The sequence below is a fragment of the Xenopus laevis genome, chromosome 2S (genome assembly GCF_017654675.1).
Source record: "Xenopus laevis strain J_2021 chromosome 2S, Xenopus_laevis_v10.1, whole genome shotgun sequence".
In the NCBI taxonomy this organism is placed as follows: domain Eukaryota; kingdom Metazoa; phylum Chordata; class Amphibia; order Anura; family Pipidae; genus Xenopus; species Xenopus laevis.
The window spans coordinates 10,721,955-10,728,278 of record NC_054374.1 but is presented as its reverse complement, the minus strand read 5'-3'; positions in this window follow the sequence as shown (position 1 = coordinate 10,728,278).

Genomic DNA, 6,324 nt, shown 5'->3' with positions numbered 1-6,324 from the left:
TATGCTATCAGAAATCTTGACCTGTAGGGGTTTGTTTATATTGCATGCAGTTTGGACACATCTGGATGGTCAAATTACCTTGCTTTTGATATGTGGCTTAAAAATTGAGATTACATTTCTATCAAAGGCATTCATCACTCACCGAGTGGTGGAATGCACAATTAATTTTTTGTTTCTTTTATAAGATGTAACTAAGAGCCCACATATTGAATGCATAAGCAAAATACATATATTAACTACATGAGTGGTCTCCAAACTTAAACAAATGGCACAGACACTGCAGCCAGATTCTTGTTCTGCCTAATAATCACTATAACATAAATTGCTCAGCTCTACCATTTTTATATGAGAGTAATGTAACACCTGCTGTAATTTATAAGTCAACCATAAAAAAAGCTGAGGGCCACAGGCTGAGTGTTTTGATAAAGGTCACAGAACTCCAAAGTTTATGTCAAAATGTTATATACAGGATATAAAAGAATTCACAGCTTTCCCAAGCAACTTGTTCTAGAAGTTCAGGAGAGTCATTGATTCTTTTAATTTGACCATGATCTGCTCCAGCTTAAAATGGACTAAGCTATGAGTTAAATGTGCTTTTGTGCTTCTTCAATTATATTTTTAACTTCATAAAGAATTGCTCCTCACACATCACATTCAGTATAAAAACACATATGCCATAAACATAAGGTATATTTCAAAAGAAACAAGGTCAAACTGTCCAGGACATTCTTAGCAGTGTTCACAGAAATATATGGCAGAGTAAATGTTCTCATTGGGTTGTTCCTTATGCCGATACCCAATTTTCCATATGTTTTGTAAGCAGGAGAGCTGGGTTTATTAACAATTTTTTTTGTATGGAGAATATATTGATGATGTGTGATTTTGGTATGTGTATCAGTAGAGTTAGACTCAGTATCTCAAATTATATCTGCTATATACAGTTTAGTCCTCATTTTTCTCATCTTGTATCATTGTTATTCTTAAGTTAAGAACCAACAAGCCATTTTCTCAGGAACACACACACACACACACACACATATATATATATATTATAATCACCTGAATGTTTCATGTTTGGCCCTTACACTGTTTTTTTACATTTTAAGAGAAACTGTCATCAAAATGCAAATGCGGTATGATATGATACATTTTACTCATTGTATTTAAAATATACTTTGTAACTCGCTTTTGTATTCCCTTTGAGCAAAATGGTAATGGAACCAGCAATATACTTTGTTGTTGATGCATGTAATGGCTCCAAATTTTACTGCACATCAGCTGTCCAATATAACCAGAACCTAGCAAATATCCTACCTTCTTTATCTTTTATGGTTATAGAAATATTTTTCTAGCAACCCTTGACAAGTAAGCCATGCTATGAATGTTTACTCTGTGAATTCCATTAAAATTGGATTATTTTCCATTCATAAAAAGAATATGGAACCTTTGCCTATGTTCATTGTCTTTTGCCTTTTTCTTATTATGCGCACTGTAAAATAAACATATATAGTGACCAAAAGTTGTGCTGTATATTAAGGGGGTTATTTTTCAAAATTCAAAATTTGCTCACTATTTTCTGAAAACCACTCTGACCAAATCCACATGTACTCCCCCCCCCCATTTATCAATACATTTTCCCAAAAAATTCTTGTGTGGAAAAAGACTTGATAAAATCGTGAATAAAATCTAAACTATACGATTTTTCCGGATTTTACAACCGGAAACTCAGACTTTTTTGGATTATTGCCCGAAAACCATGACATCTTCGCATTATTGTATGAAACCCATTGCAGATAAGGATATCTTCAAAATGTTAATTGCTATTGATTTCTACGTGATCTCGGCAGGTCTACATTGGAGTACTTTTTTATTCAGACTTTTAACACCATCTGAGTTAAATAAATCACAAACAAGTAATTTTTCTTCAAAAAAGTTGTGTTTTTCCATTTAATAGAAAACAAATCAAACTTTAATAAATAACCCCCTAACTGTTGCTTTAATTTTTTTTCAAAATGAATCCAGCAGAATTCTGCACTGAAATCCATTTCTCAAAAGAGCAAACATATTTTTTTAAATTCAATTTTGAAATCTGACATGGGGCTATTTTGTCAATTTCCCAGCTTCCCCTGCCCATGTGACTTGTGCCTGCACTTTAGGAAAGAAATGCTTTCTGGGCAGGCTGCTGTTTTTCCTTCTCAATGTAACTGAATGTGTCTCAGTGGGACATGGATTTTTACTATTGAGTGTTGTTCTTAGATCTACCAGGCAGCTGTTATCTTGTGTTAGGGAGCTGTTATCTGGTTACCTTCCCATTGTTCTTTTGTTTGGCTGCTGGGGGGAAAAAGGGAGGGGGTTGATATCACTCCAACTTGCAGTACAGCAGTAAAGAGTGATTGAAGTTTATCAGAGCACAAGTCACATGACTTGGGGCAGCTGGGAAATTGATAATATGTCTAGCCCCATGTCAGATTTCAAAATTTAATATAAAACAATATGTTTGCTCTTTTGAGAAATGGATTTCAGTGCAGAATTCTGCTGGAGCAGCACCATTAACTGATTCATTTTGAAAAAAAAATTTTTTTCCCATGACAGTTGCCCTTTAAATTAAAATTATTCAAATTTTTCCCTCTTAAGGCATAATTGGCACTGGCTTCAGGATGGGTTTCTTGCCTTCCTCTGGATTAAAAACAGTGGATATCTGATTTTAAGGTTTATTTGTCAAAGAAATGATAGAACCTTGCCAAAGTACTGCACAGGGAATTTTGAAAGAGGGAGAAAGGAGGTTCTCGTCTGTGACTGCACGGTGGGTTGATTGATACAGATGCTGTTACTGCTTGTGCTAGATGACAGTCTGATTGATATCCGAACATTTTTGTTAGGACATAAATAGTATTACAATTTAGAATATTTCACATAAAAGTATAATATATTATGTTTCCTAAAAATCACTGTTTGATATTATGTTTAATGAAAAAGCCAGTGAATGATATCTTCACAAACTAACTTGCCCCAGACTGATGTCCATTGTTGTATAGGAATTTGTCTTATGGACAACCAGTCAGTCCAGTATATATACATTACTCACTGGGTGAGTTTATTGTTTACCCAAGATTCCACCACATTGTTGGGGTAACCAGCACACATTACAAGACAAATGATGACCAAATGATGATCGTAGTACACAACCCATTAGTTACTCAAGTTAGTATCCAATAAAGTTTATTACATTAAGAAAATAAAATTATTTGGGGGAAGAAAAGGAAATGTGTATTTTAACATCTCTGAATTTAACGGGATTATCTTGTTTAAAAGGTATTGAATTGTATGGAACTTGTTATCTGGAGGAAGCCTGTTATCCAGAAAGCTCCAAGTTAAGGTAAAGTTATCTCCCATAGACTCTATCAGATGATTCAAATTTTTAAAATGTATTTCTTTTTTATCACTTTAATAATAAACCAGTACCTTAGACTTGATCCCATCTAAGATAATTAATCCTTATTCCTTATTAATTTGTAAATAATATTTTAGTAGATTTAAGGTATAGAGATCATAATTATTGAAAGAGCTCTTACCTGCAAAACCACAGGTCCAAGCATTCTGGAAAACAGGTCCCATGTCTATTATACCTGGCATCACACACAAAATTAGGGAGTTTTTGAGATTATTTTTTAACTGCAGACGAAGCCACTTGGATTTGTGTGTTAATTGTGTCATGACTCAAGGTACATTGTTATCTAAAGTCATGTAAACTCATTTAATTTTTACAAGAACAATACAATACTACAATTGTTCTTAGGAAAAAAACTCCTTAATGATATGGGATGCTGTGACACAAATGTTCTGTGTTAAATGGGATGTTTGTTAAATGTATTTAGTTATTCTGTGTTAAACACAAACCAAAGTGGCTTTGTCTGTATATCTATTAAAATCAGATGTACAGGATCTATTATTTGTAAAGATTGGGATTTGGAATTTTCTAGGTAAGGGATCATTCTATGAAGTAGATAATCATGCATTAAATCTATTTTAAAATGTAATCATGAAAAAACTATCATGATTGATTTCAGTATTGTTTTATAGTAGTTTAGTTAACAAAATCTACTTTCTTATTATTACAGAGAAAAAAATTAATCAGTCAAAAAATCAGTATTAAAGCCATAGGGTTAAATTTACTAAGCGGTGAAAATTTGCCAGCGACGGCTTCGCAACCATCGCAACAGTTTAGTAAAATGCGAAGTTGCGTCCAGAGCGCCGTACGCTGGTGAATTTTCGCTAGTTTTACTTTGCCAATCAAATCTAAGATGCGCTAGCGTTCAATTTATGCCTCGCAAAACTTTGTTAGAGGCCTTCGCTCAGGCTAATTTGCATACGAAGGGAAATTGAATGGACGTATATGTTGCAGCAAATACATTACATTACACAAGTCAGGGAACCTTAATAAAGAAAATAGAGTTGTTATAATGCCCTACACATGAGCCCACTGTATAGTTTATGTTCCATATGTTAGAAAATGTATGGGGGAACCCGGTTACCCCAAAAAAAAATTAACGACTTTTGCAGGCTACCACTCAGAAAAAAGGAAAAGACAACAGCGTTTTTTGGGACTTAGAAACTTTTTCCACTAAAAATATTATGTTAGTAAGATTGAGGAAGATTTATGCACTCCAATGCACTTCTCCTGGTATGAGCTGGCAAAGGCAAGTCTGGCGACAGAGGCAACGTTCAGTAAAATCCGCATCTTAGTGAATTTGCGGAGTAACGTCCATTCGCCTGAGAGAAAATTCGCCTGGTGATAGAGCATCTGTCTCTTTCTCTAGCGAAGTTATACCTGTGCCCATTAGTAAATTGTCAAAGAGCCTGAAAGCGGTAATACTGGTGAATTGTCGCCAGCGTTAGTCACTTCGCCCTTTAGTAAATCTGCCCTATAGTTCACGATTATGCCAGATACAAGTGCAACCTTGGGATTCTGACAGGGTACATCTATACCTGTCAAGTTTACATCAGAGCTGTGATATTTTGTGCACTCAATTTGGTGAGGGTATTGGATTTGGTTGCAAACTTGGAATTGCCAAGGTGCCAAAAATTTTCCAGCTTTATCCAGCTTTCTGGATGTTTTTTTAGAAAATAGATCCCATATTTGTAAACATATTTCTTAAAAATCCTTAATATGCCTGACATTACCAACATCGGAATAGAATGAAGATTTTACTGCCAGACTGATTTCACTTCAGTCTAATTGTTTTCTTGGAGTGAATGAACAGTAAATTTCACATGGGGCAATAAACCGTAATATTATATATTATTTATCAAAACAAGCCATAGTTCATCCATATTTGATAGCATAATGTTATGACTGACCATGTTTATATATACTACTGGAAAATGATGGCCAAGAGTAGGAACTACAAGTTTGAAATCTATTATATAGAAAGTCGTTATACAGAATATACAGAAAACTGGGAAAATAATTCCTCATATGTTTTGTTTGAAAAGAGAATCCTTCATAATAAACGATTTTAACTAAAATAATTATAATATATTATAAGCCCATATAAAGATAATACTTTTGTATGGTTTTAAAGTTTGTGTGTGTTTTGGCATATTTTATGGGATGATGTTTCAAATGCTAGAACAATCTGTTATACGTAAAGTTCTACATCCCGGACATTTTTCATAAAAGGCTCCATAGATGTAGTTTGTACAGTTTTTATCTGCTATAAGGATCATATACTAATGCAAATGCAGTGTGCAAAGTGCAATTGTAGACACATATTTTATGTTTTGGCATATTTTATGGAATGATGTTTCAAATGCTAGAACAATCCATTATACGGAAAGTTCTAGATCCCAGACATTTTTCATAAAAGGCTCTATAGATGTAATTTGTACATTTTTTTATCTGCTATAAGGATCATGTGCAAAGTGCAATTGTAGACACAATTTGGTTTTTTTTACCCAGGATGCAGCATTTTCCCATAATTCCAGTGTATGAGTGGGAATTGCACTAGGTGCATTTGATTCCAGTACAGCAAAACATGTACAAATATTCTTATTTCCCTTGTTTGTATATGAAAAGTATTATACCTCGAAACATTGGAAACATCTCCGAGTTCTGCTGGTTAGATCTTTGAACTGAGAAATAAGAGGATTCAGGGAATAACTATGAATATTCATTTTTCGTTGGCAAGCGACATACTTTTCAAATGGACCTAAATTTTGCATAAGGCACGCAGCATATCAAACATTATGTAAAAACCCTTGGTGCAGTTGTGATTTAACTTGGTCTGATGATAAACTTTTGATGTTTGAAGACATTATTTACAT